This window comes from Gracilinanus agilis, chromosome 2 (genome assembly GCF_016433145.1).
Source record: "Gracilinanus agilis isolate LMUSP501 chromosome 2, AgileGrace, whole genome shotgun sequence".
NCBI lineage: Eukaryota > Metazoa > Chordata > Mammalia > Didelphimorphia > Didelphidae > Gracilinanus > Gracilinanus agilis.
The window spans coordinates 619542960-619567899 of record NC_058131.1 but is presented as its reverse complement, the minus strand read 5'-3'; positions in this window follow the sequence as shown (position 1 = coordinate 619567899).

Genomic DNA, 24940 nt, shown 5'->3' with positions numbered 1-24940 from the left:
GTCTCTCTCTCTCTCTCTCTCTCTCTCTCTCTCTCTCTCTCTCTCTCTCTCTCTCTCTCTCTCTCTCTCTCTCTCTCTCTCTCCCTCCCTCCCTCCCCTACTTCTCTCTTCTACTTCTCCTCTTCTCTCTTTTTCTTACTATCTATAATATGTATGTGTATATATAGACACACACACACATATGTACTTTTCTATCTTTTCAGAAAGTACAGTGCAAACTCTTTAGTTCAAACTCTACTGATCTGGAAGCTAAGACAAGTTAGATCTGGGCTAAACTGAAGATTGCATTCCAGTTCTCTGTGTAGTAAGATCTGGCTAAGCAAATTGAGAGTAAACAAGCTTGAAAAGAGGAATGTTTAGCTTATTTAAGAGAACAAACTTTGTGATCACTTTAGAAATGCCCATTTACATGAAAAGAAATACTAATTATAAATCATTCTCAATCTTTTAAATAAGTTCTTTAAGGGGGCAGCTGGGTGGCTCAGTGGATTGAGAGCCAGACCCAGAGATAGGAGGTGCTGGGTTCAAATCTGGCCTTGGACACTCCCCAGCTGTGTGACCCTGGGCAAGTCACTTAACCCCCATTGCCTAGTCCAGTGGATCCCAAACTGTTTTGGCCTACCGCCCCCTTTCCAAAAAAAATATTACTTGGCACCCCTGTCACATACTATCACCACCCCTTTACAGTTATTCACCACCTCCAAATGCATCTGTGGCCATCACTGCTCCCTGGATCGCTGCAGCACCCACCAGGGGGCGGTGGCACCCACTTTGGGAATCACTGGGCCCTAGCCCTTACCACACTTCTGCTTTAGAACCAATAATATGTAAAAATGAATAAGGTCTCTACTTAGAGCACATCCTGGACACACTTTGGTAGCCAAATTCTCAACATCATCATTGGTTCCTGGAGGCATTTGTTTTTCAAACACAGAGTTCCTTTTAAAAATGTTTTGAGATAATGACTTCACAAATCCAAGTTAATCTTTCCTCCAGTTTATCTCAATTAGTGAATTTGTTTGGTGTAGTTTTTAGTCTGCCCTAGCTGAAAGCTTTAGAGATTGAAATTTGAGAAAGATCTAACACAAAACTTTCTTCAAACTATAGAAAATGTTATTCTCTGTTCTCTCTGTGAATTTCTTCTGAGATCTAAATAAAAGAGCAATGGGCTGATAGTTTCTTATCTCCAGATAATAGTGATCAGAGTTATCACTGAGCTCATGGCCAATAAATATTAATACAAATAATGAATAATTATTAATATAACAAGTAAATGAAATTATTTTAAAAAATAACAACAAAAGTTGTCCCTTCTGAAAATTACTAGTGTGGTTATCTTTCATCTTATACTCTTTCTATTCTATGTTGCCTGTTGTCTTGCATCCATTGATATGCAAGTATAATGTCTGGACCATTCTCAGACATGATTGAACAGGGGCTGGTATAACATGGTTCATGTGTGCAGAATGCTACCTACAGGACAGAAACAGCAATTAGACTTCTCAACAAATGCAATCAAATTTGATTCAAGAAAGTATGTAAAAGTATTCTCTAAAAACAATCCACCATTATAAGCTCTTTTCATACTCAACTCCAGATAAGGCTCTTACTCTACCCAGCCAAAGCCCAAGTCGCTCCTTTGAAGGGAATCATTTGGCAAGTCTGTTAATCAACATTGCCCTCAAGTGAATACAGGCTACTTGAGTCACAAGTGTGGGCAATGTAGGAACCAACCTGAGTCATGCCAGAGAAATCAGCTGATATTTGGTTTTATTTTAATTTTATTTTTAATTATAAGTATTACTAAGGTGTTTACTACACATTTTGATCAGTAGCTTACCACAAAATTACTGGTAAAGTTGTTTATGATATACATTTTTTCCATTGGTCGTCTGCCTTATCAGAGGATTCAGATTTGCTCATCAGTTGTTCAAGAATACATATATTTACTTTATCATACCACACAAGCATTTATTTTATTACTGGGGGGAAAAAAGCAATCACAAGATGAAGGTTTAAAATAGAATGGAATCGGTTATGCTAGACTGATAAAGTATCTTATTATTAAGGTCATAAAACTTATTCTCTCTACGAGTGGAGACTAGGGCTATCCTAATACAATCACCCCGAGAGCTCCATATTGTAGCCTGTTCTGTGCAAGACACTTTTAACCTTGCCCACAATAGGCTACAATTCAGGTCTGAAAGAGGACTGAATTCTATTACTATCATTACTCCTAATGACAGAGTCCCTGCCTATGAGGAGACTACTATTTAATGGAGGAAATATGTTATGTGTGTGTATAATGATTAGGGACAATAAAAGACTCTTTATGACCAAGTTCCAGTATGTGTGGTAAAAGACTAAGCATTCTATAGATCAGGGAAGAAAGACCTCAGTATTGGCTCCTATGGTCAGGGAAGACTTCATGGAAGAGACAAAACTTAAGTTGGACCTTGAAGGATGGGCAGAAATTAGATAGGTAGAAAAGAAGTCCACAATATGCCATGTTGGAGAAATGGCATAATTGACTATACTTGATATGGTTGACTTTTTTTTTTTTTTTAATTTTATTGGGGAATAACATCTTGGATTCCTCCTGTAAAGCCCAGAATGAATTTCACCTCTTCCAAGAAGTCCAAGAGACTGGAGATGAAATGGCATGAGAAGACACTGAAAGGAAAAGAGATGTATTAGTACCCCAAGGAAACTTGCTTGCTGGTAGCAACTTTGACTTTCTAGAGTGAAAGACTAGACTTTGAGTTCCTTGAGAATAAGGTCTATTCTTTGTCTTTCTTTATGTCCTCAGGCCTTAGCACAGTGCCTGGAAGCACACAGTAGGCACTTAATAAATGTTTGTTGGATGGACTTATATAGCTTTTTAAAGCCTGCTTGGAGTGCAATAGTCAATTTGAATGCAACAATGAGAAACCTTCTGTCCCCAAAAGGAAGTAGGTCTTTAAAGTTCCTGGTAGTGTGTTAGGTGTAACATAGTTTCATGTCAAGGGTAGCTTGAGATATTCAGTCTCATAGCTAAAGGGAGTTTAGTTGGATTTTGTTTTGTAGTCTATAGCAGAATCGGCAACAGTTCAGTCAGGTTTAGTGTAATTAGTCTCTAGCTGAATCTGGGTTAGTTCAATCAAAAAAGAACATTTCCATAACAAGGTTATTTTTCCACCACAATATTCTTTGCATGACCTGGCCCTTTCCTAGATTTCCAGTGTTCATATGTTCTGTTGTATACTTACTCTCCTTGACCCCATTTGGGGTTTTCTTGGCAAACATCTCAAGGAATGGTTTGCCATTTCCTTCTCCACCTCATTTGACAGATGAGGAAACTGAGGGTAAAGTGATTTATCTAGGATCACATGACTAATGAGTGTCTGAGGTCAGATTTGAACTCAAGAAAATGAGTCTTTCTGACTTCAAGCCTAGCACTTTACCCACTGTGCCATCTAACTCCTTGCTGCTTGCTCCACCCCATCATTGTTTATGATCCTGCTCTGTTGACCTCCTTACTCTGTGATGCTCCATCTCTCCTCTGTGAGCATTTGCACTGGCTGTCCCCCACTATGGAATGCTCTCATTGTTCATCTCTCTGGCTCCTTTCAAGATTCAGCTCAAATCCTACCTCGTGCAGGAGGGAGACCTTTCCCATTTCCTCTCTCCAGTCCCTCTTCTCTGAGATGACCTTCCATTATGTCTGCAAATATCTTCTGTGTGCAGACTCATTGGCTTGTTGTCTCTTCCATTAGAATATGGCCTCTTTAAGAATGGTGACTGTTATTTTTGCCTTTCTTTGTATGTCTAGCATTTAGCAAAATAATAAGGATTTCATAAATACTTGGGACTGACTGGCCCACTAACTATCTTATTGCCTGTGCATAACTGTGGCTTGGTAGAGAACCACAAGTGCCACTGAAGTGATGATGGAGATTTCCTGAGCATAGGCAGCGAATTAGTAGTACCAAAGTTGGGAAATGAATTCAGGAATTCTGGGTCACTAGTCTTATTTATTAGTGCTATCTCACTCATTCTTATTTCTCCAAAAAACAGACCCTTTGATCTGTAAGAGTCCAAAGCATCCTGCTTCATACCTAGAAAATGAACTACTTTCCCTTGACTTATCCTTGCCTCAGGAAACCCGAGTGCATACCATTCCTTCCTCTCTTCAGTGGCTCTTGCCCTAACCAACAGAGTTTGGAGGTAGGGGCTGAGAAGTCTTCTCAGAGAGAACAAAGCTCAAATTTGCTTTGGTACACATGATTCGAGTCTTCAGAGTAGGAAGAGATAAGCCAGTTTCTGAATCATTAATACTTTTTTTACAGTTACATCAGGCTGGGGCACCAAATAATGTTCCCAGGGAAATTGCAAATTGATATGTACACATTATATTGCAGAAGTAAATGAAGTCGTAATGCAAACAGAATGCTAACAGCAGGGAAAGTTATGCTTGAGCAGGTCTGGTCATGTTACAAGGAATACATATGCACTATTGTAGAAATAAGAGAGTCCCACCCTGAGGACAGTCAAAGCTTGCTGAAGGAAATAGAGATAGCAATTGTGACTTTCAGCCAGGGTTGGCAAAAAATCCAAACAAATCTCAAACCAAAGAAATGTATTGCCTAGGGGCTTTGGGACTGGCCTGGCACTTTTTCTGTGTAAATCCAATCAAATGCAAATTCCTGTTGATTCTATCTCTACAACATCTATCTACTTCTTTCCACTCATGAATAGCTCATCCCCTCATCCCCTCTAGCCCAAAATATTACAATAGTCTCCTAACTGTCCCTCACTCCCATCCCAATGATCCACCCCATCTAATCTACTTTCCAGATGGCTATTATATTAATATTCATAAGATAGATCTAATCATGCCTCATCCCCCTCTAGAAACAGCTATGACTCCCTATTACCTTGAGTATTTAAATGAAAAAGAAAAATGTCTCTGTAAATCCCTTCATGATCTCCAGTCTATCTTTCTAGACTGATTTCACATAACTCCTCATGCATCCTTGAGAATTCAGTCAAAAGAACATGCTTAGTGTTCCTTGAACTCAACATTCCACCTTTTGTCTTCATGCCTATGTTCTTCCTTCTAAACTGGCCTCTTGGAATAATTTCTTTTCACACTCAGCTCAAGTGACAACTCTTATACTAGACTTTTCCTGACCCTCCACCTTCCTCTCTTCTTTCCCCAAATAATTTCATACTGGCTCTGTTTCTGTTTTGTGTTTGTTCCTCCAACTACAGTTTTCTCTGGTTACAAATAAGTTTCCCAAGTTTCATTTGTTTTTCTTTGTTTCTTTAGGATTTGGTATAGAATTTGGCAGGGAATGGATATATATTGCTGACTTGTTAAATCTAATTGAATTAGAAGAGGGATAGGTAGGTAGCTGCAACATAACCATTTTTTTTTATAAAGAAATATATGCTAGTGGATACATAAACACGAAGTGCATTATTCATGTCTAGAATACAATATTGACATCCAGGAAAGAAGGTGGCTGCTGAGAGAAGGTGAAGCACTTTGCATTCAGTGGAGACAAGGGAAGCCCTCTGAGTACCAGAAATCCACCCCTTGCTCTTATCCCTTACACACACACACACACACACACACACACACACAAACACACTCACACCCCTATGAAGGCTTTGCTGTTCTCTTCTTTCAGTTGTTGTCTGTGTCCAAACTCCATTTGGAGTTTTCTTGTCAAAGATACTGGGGTGGTTTGCCATTTCCTTCTCTAGTTCATTTACAGTTGAGGAAACTGCGGGCTAAAGTGACTTGCCTAGGGTTACAGATAATAAGTGTCTGAGGCCAGATTTGAACTCAGAATCTTTTTTTTTTTTTTAAACCCTTAACTTCGGTGTATTGTCTCATAGGTGGAAGAGTGGTAAGGGTGGGCAATGGGGGTCAAGTGACTTGCCCAGGGTCACACAACTGGGAAGTGTCTGAGGCCGGATTTGAACCTAGGACCTCCTGTCTCTAGGCCTGACTCTCAATCCACTGAGCTACCCAGCTGCCCCTTGAACTCAGAATCTTAAGTCTTCCTGACACCTGGCTAGGTATTCTATCCACTGAGTTAACTAGCTGGGCCCTCTGTGAAAACAGCATTGTGGAAACCAACCCAGCTGGGAAGAAAAGATATGGATGAAGCTAACTAGTGAACAGTTATTTTTTTGCACCAACACTCTGGGGGATATATATTAAAAAAAGTATCAGTTGTAGTTTCTGCCCTTAAATTACTAGCTGTCTGGTTGGGGAAAAGGCATACAGGAGGGGAAAGATAACAATGCACCTCAGTTAAACAACTTCTAAACAAGTATTGGAGAAGTCTTAAGTAGGACAGAATTATGTGTGTTAAGGTAGTCAGGGAAAATTTCATGGAAGAAGTAGGCCTTAGGCTGGGCATCAAAGGACAGTTATTTGAACGGACAGAGAGTGAGGTGGCAAATATTACAGAGAAGGGTGATTTGGAATGAGCAACTAAAATATATTCTCTCAACTCATAAAAAAAAACATGCTATGAAGTTTATATGAAAAGGATTTGTGTTCTAATCATAGTCTTATCTATGACTCATCATGTGAGCTGAAATCTTTCTTTACCCATTTAAAACTGTTTCTGAATAGAGGATTGAATTTCAACTCTTTAAAAAAAATTATCGAAGGCATAGCATAATGTAGCTAATAATTCAAAATAATTCAAAAAGACAAAATGTGTTCTTTTTTTTTTAGGCTTGCTTTAACGAATAGGTAAGAATAATTTTTAATTAGTATATTATTTCCTTATAAGGAAAATGTGCTGCTCTCCTCTCTAGATAAATGCAATGTCAAGCTTGAATTGAGGCTCTACTGCGTGACATAGTGGATAAGTGCCAGGCTTACAATCAGGGGGACCTGGGTTCACATGTGACCTCAGATACTTCCTATCTGTGTTACCCTGGGCAAGTCACTTCAACCCATTTGCCTAGCCCTTGCTCTTCTGTTTTAGAGTTATTACTATGAAAGAATTATTATTTTTTAAAGCTAACTTTAAGTGTGTGCATGTTTGGTATAGAAATGGCAGAAATTCAATGTGGGAAAGGGAGAGCAAAATTCTATGATATAGATGGAACTATGATGCTTCTCTGGTCATTACCCTATTATAATCATGCAACCCAATCATTTTGTCAGGCATTGGAAAGGATTGTTTATGGCTGATTGTCTGGGGACAGTTTGAGTAGTTATCTAGCTATAATTTAATTGGGAGCCTCTCAAATATGTATACTTATATTGCTGCCATTAGGCTGTGATTTACTCCCATGTCAGGGTAATGTCTACATAGGAGAAGGGAGCAGAAAAGAGGTATTTGTAAGCTGTGTTTTAATATACTGTATAAAGTTGTGAATGGAGAGGACTAGATTAAAGATAGAAAGAAAAATACAAAAATATAACAAAACACAACAAAATCTCCACCAAGTTTTATTGTGCCTCCAAATTTAATATTTATATTTTCTAATAGGCAGTCTGGTTTGGAAACCTCCCCTGTGTCCTTCCCAAAGATGGACTGTTATTTAAAAGAACTGCTGTGAGCATCTATCTCCTTTATCCTTTCTGCTGTCAGCTTCCTGGGGTTTCATTTCAGGGGGAATCTCCAGAGAATGGGGTAAATATTGGGAGATACAAATGACTGAACCAGTACTAGGACTATCATTAACTGAAATGACAGAAAGATGCCATGGTTATACAATGGTTCTTGCACCTCCTAGTTGTGTATACTTACTACCTTGTCAAAATATTTACCCAACAGCAATTACTAGGTGACAGATCCAATTATTCTCCTAGAGAAATAAAGTCATATAGATATGAAAAAATGTCGGTGGCTTAGATAAGTGAGCTCAGGTTGGCAAGAATAAACTCATAAATTAAACTGTAAATTCCTAACACCTAATGAAGGAAGTCTACCTGCAAGACCCAATAAGAGTTTCTCCCCTCAAGTGTTACTACTTAAAGGGAGCCCCTAACCCCCTGATTAAGAAATTAATTTGTATTTTATACTTACTTTTAGTTGTACACATTGTCCAGTGCCCCACCCTGTAAAAGGGATATAAGCAATTTGGGGGCAAGATCTGTTCATTTTTGCCTTTGTATCCTCATCATGTATCACAGTACCTGCAACTTGAGAGATCCATATTAATCCTTGTTGAATGAATGAATTCCAATTCATGGAATCTTTACAGCCTTTAATGCAAAAGTCTTAGCATACCCTCTCCTCTCCCAAAGTTATAGGATCATTGATTTAGAGCCAGAAAGGGATATTAGAAATCACTGGGTCCAGCTATTGTCCTTCCTCAGGCCTACTAGTCCTTGAGATTATGAGATTTTAAAGAGGAAAGCTAAGTAACAGTCAGGATTTGGGAGTATCTTCTGTTTTTGCTTTAGTTTCTCTGGAAAGAGATTTGGATACTTTAGCATGCTCATACTCTGGGATGTTATTGAGTCAACTTAGTAAAGGAGGCTTGAAGATGAGGTTGAGAAGTACCTACATAGCACTCCCCAGGATTTGTACATCTCTTATTGGTCAAGCAGGACCAGCTCTACTACTTGCTCCCTGTGTAAACAGGGGTAAATCTTTAAACCCTTCTGGGCATTTAGTTTCCTCCTCTTCAAATGAAGCAGTTAAAAGAGATAACTTCTAAGGACTTTTCCAACTCTAAATCTATGAGCCCATTGGTATCAAATGAACTAGCAAAATTATGGCTGTTGCTAACTGTCTTGATGATCATTGATGGTGCTGGTGGCCAATGCATGTAGAGAAAGAAGAAGAGGGCATAGTCCCTTATTAAAATTACTTCTTAAAGTAGTTTGATGTTAAAACTAATGCATTATTCCTGTAACTAATTCCAGCAAGAATGGAATGCCTAAACCACCATTAAAACTCTGAGAACCATTTATCCAGACAAATCTAAATCCAGTTTCATTTGCTGATAGGTAATTCTCTCATTAATACATTCAGATTGTTTAATTATGCCTTTGTTCTCCAAGGAGAGAACTGAGACATCTTGGTTTTGCCAACTCTTACAGATAGGATCAATAGATGATGTCTCCAAGAAGATCTTATAACCTCATCCATTTGTGGGAGATTTTGTTTCCTGTTTAAATACAAATTTCCTGGTATTTTTATTTCCCTGTATCATTATCTGTATGGTTACAAAATCTGGCAGTAGGTTTTGAAAGGGAAAAAGAGAGAGACTATGAGGATAGTTAGTGAGAGTCAAAGGGCAGTGAGACTGAATTCTATTGAAAGCAGAAAATGGTGTTAGAATGGGAGGGTACAGGAGTTTATTAGACCCTGAAGGAATCATAGGGATCATTTAGTGTGGCCCTTTGTTTTCATTATTTATTCATTCATTCATTCATTCATTTATTTACTTATTTACTTATTCATTTATTTATCTGTTTATTTATTTATTTATCCATTCATTCATTCCTTCATTCACTCATTCCTTAGTTCCTTTGTCTATTCATTTGTTTGTTTGCTTATTTATTTATTTTATTTTTAAAACCCTTACCCTCCATCTTGGAGTCAATACTGTGTATTGGCTCCAAGACAGAAGAGTGATAAGGGTAGGCAATGGGGGGTCAAGTGACTTGTCCAGGGTCACACATCTGGGAACTGTCTGAGGTCAGATTTGAACCTAGGACCTCTGAGCTACCCAGCTGCCCCAGGCCCTTTGTTTTTAAAAAGATGAGATTAAGGTAAAGAGAAGGAAGTAGCTTGCTTCAAGTCTCACACTGAACTAGAGACAAAGGTAGGATTGGAATCTAGATTGCTTGATTCTCAACTTGATATACCCTCCTGTTTCCCTTAACAAGTTTGTAATTGCATATGAACTTGTACCTTTTGATTTCCTTTGATGGCATAATATAAGGATTTCACTCTTTATCAAGACCACCCTACTACATGGAACAAAGTTAGCCTTTCATTTGGACATGGATAATTATTTCAGCTATTTTAGAAGGGAGAATTTGTTGGAGTTAGATTTTAGAAACCATAATTGAATAACTGTTTTTTTAATTTAGCATTCGAGGAAGGAAGGGGCAGTTTTAGAGTCATCTTTTGACAGGAAACAAGTCTGAAATTCAGTTCACCATCTGTAGAGCCTTTAAGCTGGGGCTGGATAACCTCTTTTCAGGTGTTTATTATAGACAAAATTCCTGCTCCAGGTATGGCTCAAGTATTCTGCCTTTGCCACTTAATACTGAATGAACCTGGTCGAGTGACTTGACCTTCTTGGGGCCTATTCTCAAATGTAACATGGTGGGGTTGGACTAGATGACCTCTAAGTTCTACAAAGATGAGCCTGCATATTGGATTTGACAACATTTGATGTCCCATTGGTCTCTGAATTTCTATAATTTGTATTCTTTTTCAAAACCAGCCTGATGGGAAGTGGGTCTTCTAAATGTGACAGTAGGAAAGGGCCATATAAATATGAATGATTGGCTTGTGTCAGTTCATGGTAAAGAATTCTGGAACCTATAATTAGGAGTTGAGAGTGTCACAGCATCTCTCAGTCTGATTCAGATTGCAGCTTGTGTATTCCCTGCTCTAGATCAGTTATTCCTTATCTTTAGTCCATGTCTGATGGGATCTCCAATAGGAGTTACTTGGACTTTACTTGAAAGGAAATCTAATTAAGAATGTAAGTCTTCTACAGAAACAATAAATAACTAGATAAATGAAGCATTTTCTCAATCCAATATAAGTGATTTTAGGTTATTTGTGCCACTGCACTCATTGATTTCTACCAAAGGAGCCAGGACCATAGGAATTTATACACTGATTTTAGGAGATTACAATCCTGGAGCCTTCCAGTTAGCCTGCCATCCTGACTAAAGAAGAGACATGCAGGACAGGGTCTGGTGTTGACCCCATCATAGGAATAATATTCCTTAATACCATGATTTGAACACCATATATCTGTTTTCCATTTGTAAATACTAGTCTTGCTTTCTGTTCTACTTTCTTTGCTTTCATTTAGAAAGTTCCATCACTCCTACCCACTATGTCTCTATACTGCTGGGATTCTGAAACTGGGATCCATACAGCCCTCAAAGGATCAGTGGATAGATTTTGGGGCATCTATATAGATGGGGGAAAATGACATCTTGAGAAAATGGCCATAAGATTCACCAGCCTACCACAGGGTTCCATGATTCTAAAAAGGTTAAGAATTATTACTCTACAAAAACAATGTGCTAAATACAAACCTGTATTATTCTCTCATTTCAAGTATTTCTCTTGGACTGTCCCTTCTATGGAAAACGCCTGGGAGGTCTTGATGAAAAGCAACTGAGATGTGAGAAACCTTTGGAATATGGGGATTGGGGGAGACAGACTCAGCATATAATCATCCATCCAAGCGTGGAGCTAATAAGGTAACTGAAAGCAGACCCAGGAATATACAACTATTTTTGGAGCTAACTTGGCTTTTTGGTTTTATTATTCCTAACTTTGGGAAAAGATGTATACCAGAGGTAAAAGCACCAGATGGAAGGGAGATTCTTGGTCTCCCAAAAGTTATTATAAAAGCTGGTGAGATTTTTTTTTTCTTCTTTCTTGTAGAGGAGAGTTGCAGGGAGAGCAGGTGTAATGTTGGCGTGATGTAGATAGTTTTCTTGTGATGTTCAGTTGATTAAATGAATTCTGAGTCCAGTCACTCTTTCTGTATCTTATTCATTAGTTTAACTAGAAAGAGGTAACTGCCTATATGGAAGGTGCATGCTTTCTTTCAAAAGGAATTGTCCTTTCACAGCATGTGGCTGTCATGTAGACACCAATCAGGAAACTTGCTGAGGAGCAAGAGAATATGACAATGGGAGGTCTTGCTGTGGGAATGTCCCAGTGGGAAAATTACTCAATGCTCTTCAGAGGGTCCTATGAGTACAATGAAGCATCTTATAGCTGACATTCCTAAGTTTTCCATATTATTTATTGATTCATACAATACCCCTATGAAGTATGCATGGCAGTGAATATCATCCTCATTAAAAACTTTTGGGGAAGTGGAGGTATAATAGTTCAACTTGGCAAACATTTATTAAATATCTAATAAGAGATACAAAAGATACAAGGGATACAAACACAAAAATTAAAGTCACTGTCTGTAAGTTTACATTTTTTGGAATGGGAGGACAAACAAATACTGAGAAAATTAAATACAAAATAATTTGGGTGGGTAATAAAGAACAGGTGCCTGTTGGAGCAAGGAATCAGGAAAAGATTCTTATAATACATGATACTTGAGGTGAGATTTGACTAGAAGCAGGGATTCTAAGAGATGGAAGTGAGGAAGGAGGAGAATTTCAAGCATAAAGTTGGGAGCTGTAATGTAGCATATTTAGGAATAGCGAGTAGGGAATTTTGGATGAAGCTGAGTGTGGGAGGGTTCAGAGAGATTCTTTGACTTTTCCAAGGTCCTTTCAAGTGTATGGGTCAATACTTGAGTCTAAGTCCAATCCTTTATCTGCTATAACATATTACTTTTAAGCCCTTGACTATCTGATTAGAGGAGTGCAAATTTAAAAAAAATCTAAGGTACTACTTCTTACCTATCAGACTGGCTAATGTGACAGTAAAAGAAAGTGACAAATGTCAAAGGGGTTGTGGAAAAATTGGGACACTGATGCATTGTTGGTAGAGTTGTGAAATGATCCAACCATTCTGGAAGGCAATTTGGAACTGTGTGCAAAGGTCTATAAAACTGTGTATTCCCTTTGATCTTGAAATAGCACTAGTATGTCTGTATTCCAAAGAGATTTTTATAAGGGGAAAAAGACCTATTTGTAAAAAAAATATTTATAGCAGCTCTTTTTGTGGTGGCAAAGAATTGTGACTGTGGAGATGTCCATCAACTTGGGAATGACTTAAAAAATCACAGTATATAATTGTGGTAGAATACTATTGTGCTATAAAAAATTATGAGCAGAATGATTTCAGGAAAAAAAACAGGAAATAGCTACACAAGCTGATGCAGAGTGAAATAAGCAGAACCAGGAGAACACTGCACATAATAACAGTAAAATTGTATCAAAATCAGTTATGAAAGACTTAGCTCTTCTCGGCAATGCAATGATCTAGGACAGTTCTGAAAAACTTATGACAGAGAATGCTGTCCACTTCCAGAGAAAGAATTGCTAGAATCCGAATTCAGACCAAAGCATACTATTTATCATTTTATTTAATTTGTGGTTTTATTTTTGTTTGTTTATGTTTTTATATGAAAATTCTCTTATAACAATGACCAATATGGAAATGTGTTTTACATGATAATGCATGCATAACCTAGATCAAATTGCTCAGGGAGAGGAGAGGGAAGACTTGAGGGAGACAATTTGGATCTCATAATTGTGGGAAATGTATGTTTAAAATTATTATTACATGTAGTTGAGAAAGCAAAATTAAAAAAAAAACCCAAAACACCAACCTTTGACACAGTTCCATAACATTTCTAGACAATCAGGGTTGTTTTATGAGTAGAACATTTTCAGCTCTAATCCTAATGGTCTTTTACTTCACTTTTCTCTTTCCAGCGTTCTTGACCACTTCCTTACTGTAAGAGATTCATTCTACGAGATACTGCTAGTAGAAATGGGTTAGGAATTGCTAAACAAAAAAGATACTAATGATACAATACTTAATGGAGACAGACTTAAAAAAACATAGAATCCAAATATAGATTATGGAATGTTCAAGATGGAAAAGACCACAGAGGTCACTCTTTTCCTTATATGAATGAGGAAAGAGAAGACCAGGGAAATAAAGTGATTTCTTCACACTCTCTTCTGTAGGTTTCTGAGAAGTGGTATTGGACTTTTGCTTGTGCCATTCCTATTTCTCTAGTAGTTTGCCCCATTTGGATCTTGTTAAGCTGTTTGTTTCAATGATTTCCCATGGTCACAAAGGGCAGAGATTTACCACTCATTGTCTAAGGAACGATTTTCTTTTATTTAGCTTTAAATTTGCTGCTGGTGCGTTTCATTGACTCTTGCTTCTGTGTTCATGGAGTAGGAGGAATAGCTGCATGGTTTTTAAGTAAATCATTTGTAGAGCATATGGTCAGGATTTTTTTTTAAGGTATGTCCCTTCCTCTCAGTCTTATTTTAACTCTTATTCTAGTTCTCACCCTTAGCTTCAGTACTTGATTACTGTGAGACCCTATAGCACCAATGTTTGAAAGTTATAGTAAAGCAAATTTTGGCTTTATATAAAGAAGAGCTTTCTAGCAATTAATGAATTCCTCTCCATTGGGCTTGTCCAAGCAGAGGCTGTATGGTCATTCCTCTGTTCTATTTTAGAGGAGATTCTATTCTAGGAGGAGTTGGACTAGATAGCTTCTATAGTCCCCTCCAGCTCTTAGATAATTCAGTTCTGTAATTTAAAATGGTATACCAGAAGAAAGACACTGGTTTTATGGGTCATCTCAAGTACATCTATTTCTGGAGACTAGTCTCCTGTATTTTGATAGACCCAATCCCTGTCCCACCTTGGCATTAACTTTTCTCAGCCTATTATTATCTAAGTTAGTCTAGTGACCTAGCTGAGAAGGCTGGCTTTCTGCCTGGGTGATGGGAAGCAAAGCCAGAGGGAACCGAATAGGCTGTACTCGTTTAGATACCACACTGAACACTAATCTAATAAATCTACTGGGTAAATGCTGTTACCTTGAAAATATGATATCAGAAGATAGATATTTGAAAAATGAGCACACTGTAAGGATATGAGCAGTGAAAATGAACTTTGGGTATTACAGAAAATTAGAGAGGAGAACAAACATCTCAATGACCAGGGAGCCCAGACTGGGATCTATCAAGGGATAGTGCTATCAATCTTATTACATTAAGCAGAAGTGTAAATACTGAAAAATTCATGAAGTGGAATGAAACAGAGAAGCCGAGTTACAACCTAGGGCTTTGGTTTGATGTATGCCATGCTGACACCATAAAGGGAGATGGAGAAAGGGTATGAGCAAGGGTAATTTCACATGTGCTGACTAGTTTTTTTCACCTCTGACTCTGAGGGTCTATAATTTCCATTTATCAAATGGGAATGCCAGAAAATATAAATATTAGCATCATTTTTTCCCCTGAAGAGCAGCAGGGGAGATTTCAGAGATACATGGATTCTAAGATCACATCTTTCTGGGATGGTTGTCTTTTAGAGACATGGTGACAATCCAGGTTTGGTACAAAGAAAAGGGAGGAAACTTGGTGGTGTCCATTCATGGTGGAAGGGAGTACAAAAGCCTCAAAGTTTGTTCCTGAAGTTAATCTGAAATTCAGCCTTATTGCCTGATGTCATTGGTGCTTTTTGTATGCGTGAAAGCCAGAATTCAATTATTTTGCAGTGCACTTAGACAATATTGCCACAGTAGTAATGAAGGTGGATAAGACATTTTGTTCTCTGAGGATATGCAAGCAATACCAATGAGCAGGAACAGTGGCAAGGAGAACCTTTGTGAATATAGGGAGGCTACTGAAAAACTAGGCTTTTTCAGTTAATGTTGGACAAATGCTTCCTGAGCTTACTGAGAGCCTGTTCTGTGTTAGGTCCCAAAAAGATGAGCTAGACATAATCTCTGCCTTCTCAGAGTTTATTGTCTAGACTGCAGGAGTTTTAAACCTAGAGTCTGTGAATTTACTTTTCAAAACAAAACAGAAAACCCTTAATTTCCATCTTAGAATCAATATTAAGTATCGGTTCCAAGGCAGAATAATGGTAAATGCTGGGCAATTGGAGCCCAGGATCGTATAGCTAGGAAGTGTCTGAGGACAAATTTGAACCCAACACTTCCCATCTCCAGGGCTGACTCTCTAAACACTGAGCAACCTTGATGTCCTTTGTGAGTTTGCTTTTAAAAATATTTTGAAAACTGCATTTCAATAAAATAGATTTCCTTTGTAATCCTATGTATTTTATTTCATGTATTTTAAAACATTATTCTAAGAATGGGTCCTTTGGCTTTACCAGATTGCCAAAAGGGTCATGACATAAAAAGGTTGAAAAGAGATAACACTTAATCAAATAGCTATAATGTAAGGTCGTATAGTATAGGTGCCCTGAGAGGGGTGTAACCAAGGAGATCTAGGACCTTAGAGGAAACAAACATAACTTCCAGTTGGGTGAATCAGGGAAACTGTTATGGAGGAAATGGAATATGACTTGGGCCATCAAGGATGGGTAGGATCTCAGTAAATGTGCAGAGAAGGGGAAGCTGCTTTGAATGCTATGTATGTGTCCTGGCATCCTCCCAATTCCCTCACAAAGATTGTTAGTATCATAAGGACAGAGATTGTGTCTTAATTTTTCTCTTTTTCTAAAACATTTTATTTAAAAAATATTTTTCTATGTTTATATATTTCATTTTCTTTCCCTCCTCTCTTACCTCCCCCATCCTGGATTCAATAAGCACTTAACACTGCATTTTACTAATTTTCTCTCTTTATTTAAAATTTAAATTTGTTTGTTACATTAAAATACTAGTTAACTCTCTTCCTCTTTCCCCAATCCTCCATTAGAAAAGATCTCATTTGACAAAAATATAAATGTATTTATAAAGCTATGTCTTGTTTATTTCTATTTATCTGGAGGTGGACATACACAAATCATCCTTCAAAAAACATTTTTGTTACTGTATATTAATCATCTCTTTATCATCCCCTGTGTTCTGTCACTTAATTGTTGCTGAATTGAATGAATGATTTAGAGGTGGAAGAAATAGTCTAATCAAAGGATAGGAAATCACAAGTCATATACCAACCAAATGGGATAATTCATTGAAAGTGCTTTACAAACCTTAATATCCATTACCACTTTCAGTTGTTTATTAATATTAGAAATAACAGGCATGGTAATTAGTTCAGTTTTACTAGATTCAAAAATTTACTAAATAATAATAACTAGCACTTATATAATGTTTACTATGGGTCAAACACAGTGCCAAAGACTTCACAATTATTCTCTCATTTGGTTTTTACAATAACCCAGGGAAGTAGTTGCTATTGTTATCTTCGCTTCATAGATAATAAAATTTAAGTTGAAAAGAGCTTGTTACCTGTCCGGGGTCATGCAGTTAGTGCTTGATGCTAGATATGAATTCAGGTCCTCCTAACTCTATATTCTGCTCTCTACTATACAATATAGCTTTTCTTTTTAAAGGATGGAATTTTTCAGTCATGTCCAACATTTTGTGGGGCTTTCTTGGCAAAGGTACTAGAATGGTTTGCCATTTCCTTCTCCAACTCATTTTATAGACGAGAAACTGAGGCAAATTGGGTAAAGTGACTTGCACAGGATCACATAGTTAGCAAGTGTCTGAGACCAGATTTGAACTTATAAAGAAGAGTCTTCCTCACTCCTGCTCTGGCACTTTATCTACTGCTTTACCTAGCAGCCCTTGTTTTTACAGGTGAAGAAATAGGCTCACAGAAAGGAAGGAACTTGCCCAGGAACATAAGTAGTAATTAGTAAAGCCTGAATTTTATTTCAGGTTCCCTAACTCTAAATCCAATACCTTGGATCAAGATTGTGGAAGCCCTTAAATAATCAATTAGGGATAAATTATTTGTTAGGGGATTGGAATCATCAGAGGTGTTGGGGTTATGTCATGGAGCCCAGTGATCTTCTACACTTTGTCTATTAATGAGTTTAATTTATAACCTTTTTAGGTTTATATGCTTCCATTTGCTAAAAACTAAATAAATAAATAAACAAGTTTCTGGAAAGAATGCTGCGATGACAGTGACTACATAAGAGATAATGCACTGATTCAGTTATAAGGAAACCTTGCCAAATACATTGCTGGATGTTTTGCTTATAAAGATATACAGAGAAACGCAGTGAATTGCGTTTGAGTGTATAAGCTGCCCTGAAAGCTAGAAATGCTATTTGTGCTTTTTATTCATGAAGATATACAAGGCATGCAAGCTGCTCTCCATGAGAAGTAATTTGCTTTAACATTCTAGGGTTGGACAGCGTGAGTTACACTCAGCAATCTTAGATCCAAAAGAAGATTAGCCAGGTTATAGTAAGGCTGATTCAGAAGAGACTTTGGGCCCAAATAAGGATTTAAACCCAAGTTAATATCTATAATATCTAGATGAAATATAGTTACATCTATATGTTAATCTATGTAATATAGTTATATCTATAAGTTAATATCTCTATGTAGTAGAGCAATTGCATAATTAGTAAGGAAAGTATTTAGATTTCTATTATGAATAACAATTATATGTATTTAGTCTTCATAATAAATGTCTAAACAGAGCCTTTATTCATTAAATAATGGTGCATTATAAAAGACAGCCTGTAAGAGTTTATGAGAGCCAATTTTGGCATTAGGAAGTCTGGGTTCAAGTTCTCCTTCACATACTGACTATGTGAACTTGGGGGACTCATTTACCTTCTCAGGGCTCTCAGGAAATTCTCTAAAACTATATAATTTGTTGCTCTGACTTGGTGAGAGGTATTTCCATCCTGAATATATCCCATAATTATGAAATTATCAGTCTGGAATAAATGCGTGTATGCATGTGTATATATGTGCATATGTGTGTGCATATACATAGTTGGTATGTGATTTCATGAGTGCATTTATACCTCTGTAAATATAGGTATTATAATGAATGAGACACTGTGTGTGGAACACAGGTATTATTAGCATATAGAGTTATAACCTAACCTGGGGACCTGCTATGAAATAAGGAGATGTGAAAATTCAAGCATAATGTAATTTACTGATGGGTACTAATGGCTTTGGGCAAAGGAGATCATCTTACTTAGGCAATAACTTTGATAGTCAAAGTGTTAGTCGAACCCTGAATAATGAATTCTCAAATTATTCTTCCTTATTACCAATTTTCATCTGTGCTGAGGCACTTCTAGGCACGACACCCGTCTGGCACACATGGGAGAATCCTCCTCAGGGTTTAGAGGGGAGCCTTCGGAGGCTGATTGCTCCACAAAGGCAGGTGTGGTCTCTGATTCTTGCCAGGTTATTTTTATGAGATTTCTTCCTTAACCTAGTCCTTGGTTGTTGTATTTCTCTTCAGAGCCTGTTGCTGATTTTGGATCCTGGTTAGTTAAAAGCACAAACATTAAGTATCTACTCTGCAAAAAAAAAAAAAAAAAAAAAAAAAAAAAAGCATTCATCTAGGTTCTAAGAGGATATGGAGAGAAATAAGATATGGTCTCTGCCCTCAAAGAGCTTAAAGAAATTTAACTAATGATTGTGATACAGCAGAGAAAGGGTTAAGTACATAGGAATTATATGGTTTTCTGAGACTTTGGAAGTGGGAGAGAACATGTGATAAGTGTCCTGGGGCTATTGGGGAAAGCTGAATAGAGGTAATGACATTTGAGTTGAACCTTAAGGAAAATGGAACATTTTAACTCTTTCCACATGGCGAAGTGGAAAGAGTGCTGGACTTGGGGTCAGAAGATGACTGAGTTTGAGTCTTGCCACTTAAACTACATACTTTTTAGTTGTGTGATCATGGGCAATTATTTAACCACTCAGCCCTGTTGTTTTTTGTTTGTTTTTTCATTTGTAAACTGAGGACAAACAATATTTATAGTATCTACCTTAAGGGGTTACTGTGAGAACCAAGACATAATGTAACACTATTTGCAAAACTTAAGAGAGTTAATAAAAATGCTGACTAATAAGTATGCATCTTGAGGGGAAAGGGGCCAGATGGGGGCAATTTCTATGTATAAAAAATGTGAGCTAAAGTGAGGAGGGATGATGGAAAGTACAGTAAATATAATCTACTTTATCTTGAGTAGAAGGTATGCAAAATTGAAGCAAAGTTAATAGAGCCAAGTCTGTGGAGTGCCTTGGTGATCAAGCCAAGCAATTAGAACTTGATTTGACTGGCAGGAAGGAGGGAGCCTTTGAAATCTAGGATGTGCAAAGTAGTATAGAATTTCTTCTTCAAAAACTTTTTTTACCCCAGACTTTTCTGGATATATTATTCCCCATTCTCTCTTCCTCTTCCCGGTCCCCAACTACCCCTTTTAACAAAGATTCATTTTTTCATCATCATGCAAAACACATTTCCATATTGGTCATTGTTGCAAGAGTGCACTCATAGATAGCTAAAACTCCAAAATAAAACCATAAATACATTGGTGTATAAGATAATATGTTTTGATCAGCATCCATCCAACTCTAATAGTTCTTTCTCTGGAGAAAAGATTCTTTTTTTTTTTTAATTTTAATCTTGTTAATTTCTCCCCTTTGTCTTTACATCACAGTGATTTTGGGGAAAAAAAGACTGTCAGTCCTCCATAAGATCGAAACTTTTTTTGTAATAGGATAATAGTTAAGCAAAAAGACCAGATAAGATGGACATGCCTGACAATGCATACAACATGCTTCTCTAATAGTTCTCTGCTTTTCTTCTTTGAGGAGGGAGTTACTTTATTATTTATCTTCCAGATTTTTTTTCCAATTACTGAAAGTTCTGCACATTTTAAGTGATCTTATCTTTGACATTGATGTGATTGGGTGCATTGTTCTCCCGATTCTGCTGATTACTCTGTACATGAAGTCACATAGATCTTTCCCTATTTCTCTGAATTCTTCATAGTCATCATTGATAACTGCATTTATAATTTCACAATAATAGTACAGTACATTCATGGAGCTAGAGGGTTAAATGTATGGAGCTCTGCACCTGGATTCAATAAGACCTGGGTTCAAAGGCTGCCAAAAACACTTACTAGTTATTTGAGTCTCTAGTACAATCACTTAACCTCTTGGTCATCTGCAAAATGGAGAAAATATCACCTGCCTTCCAGAGTTGTGAGGATACAACAACATAATATTTATAATATTTTTTTACTTTTCAAACTTTAAAATGCTTTATGTTATAAGGCATGGTTTCTTTATATTAATATCCAATAGACAGACATATTTTTTATTGTGTTGTTGCTAATAAAAAGAATGCTTCTGTGAATAGTTTGGTATGTATTGGACCTTTGGTTATATCTTTGCATTGCCTAGAGGTATGTGCCCAGAAGTAGTATCACTGAATCCAAGGGTGTGGGCAATTTGGTCATTTTTCTAGCATAGTTCCAAATTGAGATCCAGAATACTCCAAACAATTCACAGTTTAATCAGTATTGTATTAAGATGTCTGTCCTCTTACAACCTCTCCAACATTGATTGTTCCCATTTTTTTCATCTTTGACAGTTTACAGGATATGAAGTAAAATCTCAGATTTTTAATTTGCACTTATCTTATTCCTAGTGATTTAGAGAATATTTTCAAGAGATGGTATATAGTTTTAAAATTTTCAATTGAAAACTATTCATTCATATCTTTGGACTACTTCTCTATAGGGAGAAAGGTTGGCTATTCAGGTTAAATATTTGTTTCAATTTCTTATATACCTAGTGTAACAGACTATTGTTGATGAATTTGATACAAATATTTTGATCACTGTATAGTTTCTCCATTTATTTTCTCTTCATTGATTTTATTACCAAAAACACTTCTAAATTTTATTTAATCTGAATTTTTTTAGTCTTTTTGGATCTCTTCTATACATTCTTTGATTAAATCTTACCCTTAGATCTTGGTTTTCTAAAGTAGCTGATTCAGTTTTCTTAGGTATGTGGTAAAACAATTTGGTTTAAGATGAATTCCTACAAAATCAGCTCTTCTGTAAAAGAAGGTTTTTCATCTTAATAATGTCACCTAACTGAAACCGAAAGGCACCTGAGAGACAGGAGGTGAACAAACCTTAACTTCCTTTCAGACTTGAGTACAGGCAGCTCAGAAATCTAAGCCTAAGAACCCTACTAATAGCAGAGACCCTGAGACCAGTAATCTTCCATCCAGACTGGTTGTCATAGACATCAAGAAAGGGAGCCTCTTATAACACCAGTCTTCCTTCCATCCTGGCCCCCATAGCCATCATGTGGGAAAACAGCTGTGATGAAGATGCTGCTTGGCAACTTCCTTTGCAGGTGCCACAACTCCCATGTACTCAGCAGCTACATCTACTAAAGACAAGGAAAAGAAAGTTCTTACTACCAAAGTCCAATGTGTAATCATGTTGTTCAACATGAGAAATAGTTATGGTTTCATCATTTGAAATGACATTAAAGAAGATGCATTAGCATCTTTCCATTTGACTTGCTGTTAAAACCTCCTGTAGTTGTATGTCTCCCCTTATTAGAATGTAAACTTCTTTAGATGGAGACTTGCTTTTCTGTTCAAATTCTTAGCCCAATGCTTTGCACAAAGCTCATTCATACACAATGCTGATACTACTCTTCTTTTTTAATTTAAATTTATTATATTCTTTGTGACAAATTTCCCATATATCTCCCTCTTCCCTTCCCTTCCCTTCCCACACCAGAGAAAGCATCATTTGACAAATACATATACATACATATATGTGTGTGCATGCATCATGTTGGTTTTTTTCTGGTGGTATACATTAATAATAACTTCAGCTTATCTGGTCTCCAACACTGATCTACTGTTTTTTAAAGTTCTAAATAGTTTTAATGACTACTGTTCTAAGATGTAGTCTGAGATCTGTTAATGCCATGTTGTCTTCATTTGTACATTTTAAAAATTATTATTTCCTTTGAGATTCTAGTCTTTTGTTCTTCCAATTCGATTTTGTTATTATTTGATTTACAATCTTAGTTGAAATTATGATTGTAAGTCTTGTAATTTCAGAATTACTTCAAGCACTAGAAACTTATTATGCCCTCTTATTTTTCCCCTTGTATGTACCTTTATTTTTAAAAGTGTGATTGTTATATTAGGCAAATTGTTAGTTTTAAAAATTTCCTCAATTCAATCATTAAAAAGTAGGAAATTTAATCCATCCATTTACATTTAGAGTTATAATTATTAAATTTTATTTGCTTCCATTAAATATTTTAAGAAGTATTTGCATGCTGTAAATATAATTTTTCTTGTGTCATCATTTAATCTCTGGTTTGTTTGCTTTTTTCCTGCAATTTAGTCCTCTTCTCCTTCAAAGTCCTCCTCTCTCCCTTTATCCTACATAAGTTTACTTTTATTGTGATCTTTTTCTCTTTTTGGTCCTAACTCCCCATTTGCTCTGTTCAGATAAGAATGACCTACCCAGTCTTCCTTGTCTCCTTCCTCAATTCATCCATTCTTTTATTTTAGTGCCATTATTTTGTTTATTCCTTTTTCTAAGAAATGTTTTCCTTCTTTACTCCTTTACCTTTCTAGATTACTTTAGAATCCATTCCCAGGGTTATTACTCTTTCATGGAAAGAGAATGCTACATTGAAATTTCCTTTGTAACCTAAGATGATTAGAACCTTGTGCTCTTTAATTTTCTCTCATGGCATTTCCCTTTTGATTCTGTTATTCCTACCTTTAAACCTATTTACATTCAACCCTTTCTTCTCCCCTAGATCTCCATTACTCTCCCCTACTGCATTACAGATTTAGTACCAAGATACATGCCCATATCTTTGATAAGGTGATTTTCCAAAGTGTCCAAAGCCTGCTGGTAGACTCCTGTATCATCATCTCCTGCTTCTGTGGGATTGAGCCATGATGCTGTCAGAGTATTCCATTTCTATTGAAGAGAACAAATTTTCATTCCTCCCTCTGGAATCTGCCCCTGCGTATTCTATCTACTCTCCTACTGCCTTTAAAGCAGGGAAAGAAATTGAAAATATTTTGTATGCCTGTCTTCTCAAACCAGTCTTTCTGTGTCTTCATGACCCATCCTCTTCTTTCTCCATCCAAAAGGACTTTATTTGCCTTATCCTATATCCTATAACATTTATTTACTAATAAAGGAATGAGTTTCCTGCCCTAATAAAATTATTCATCCAATCCTTCTTCCTATTTTCCTTTTGACTTTTCTCAGCATATTTTTTATTCCTTGTATTCTTTAACCCTTTGTTTTTCTCTTTGCCTCCTCAGTGGCCAAAACAGTGTTTTTTTTTAAATTTAAAAGAAAATTAAGCAAGAAATAAAACATCTTCTTTCATTCCACACTTGTGGCCTTTTATTGCTCCAGCCCATGAAAACAAACATTTCATTTCTTCGTCTCCCACTAAACTCCTAAAATATTTAACTTTTTTTTCTTTTTGGTCAGTTTGCACTTTGAATACCGTGCTTACTGTTGATGTTCTTTTGAAAGAATAACTCAAGTTCAAATGCTTCCTTTCTGTTGAATATCTATTTATTTTCTTTGATGGTTAGGATTAGCTTTACAGAATGTTATTTAGAGGTGTAATTGGCTCTCATTATTATTACAGGGGTTCCAATGGATCTTGACTTTTGGAATAGCTTTTGATTATTTGTACATAAAGAGTATGCTTTTATGCTATTCTGAGTCGTTCTCCATAGAATGTGAAGACTTTTTTCATTGTTGCCTACAAAACTTGTTATATTATTTTGTAATTTTGAATGCATTTAGGTAGAATGGGTGCAGGATCCCTAAAGGGATTGCTCACCGCTATGAAGCTGTGGTTGATGGGATGGAGAATAGGTATCATACCATCTGGCACATGCTTTCTGATTGTTTGAACAGGAGATGAAAGCTAGAGACAAGGGAGAGCTGTCGACACTAGAGATAGGACATGGTGGGATTATACATAATACCAAAACATTATTAATAGACAAGATTAAGATAGAACAAATAAGAAACAAGGAAAAATATCCTTTGATAACTGGATACAATGGTAGAACTATAGAGGTAGAAGAATTTCTGTTGATGGTAGACTAAGTGGACCATACAACTGACCACTAGTTGACTTGGAGATTAACTTTATGATTTAATAGGGAAATAGATTCTGTTCTTTTGCCCCAAACATTCTCTGGATTTGGAGGCAGGAGGATGTCTTTGAAGTAGATGAGGGGCTCTCTCTGCCCCAA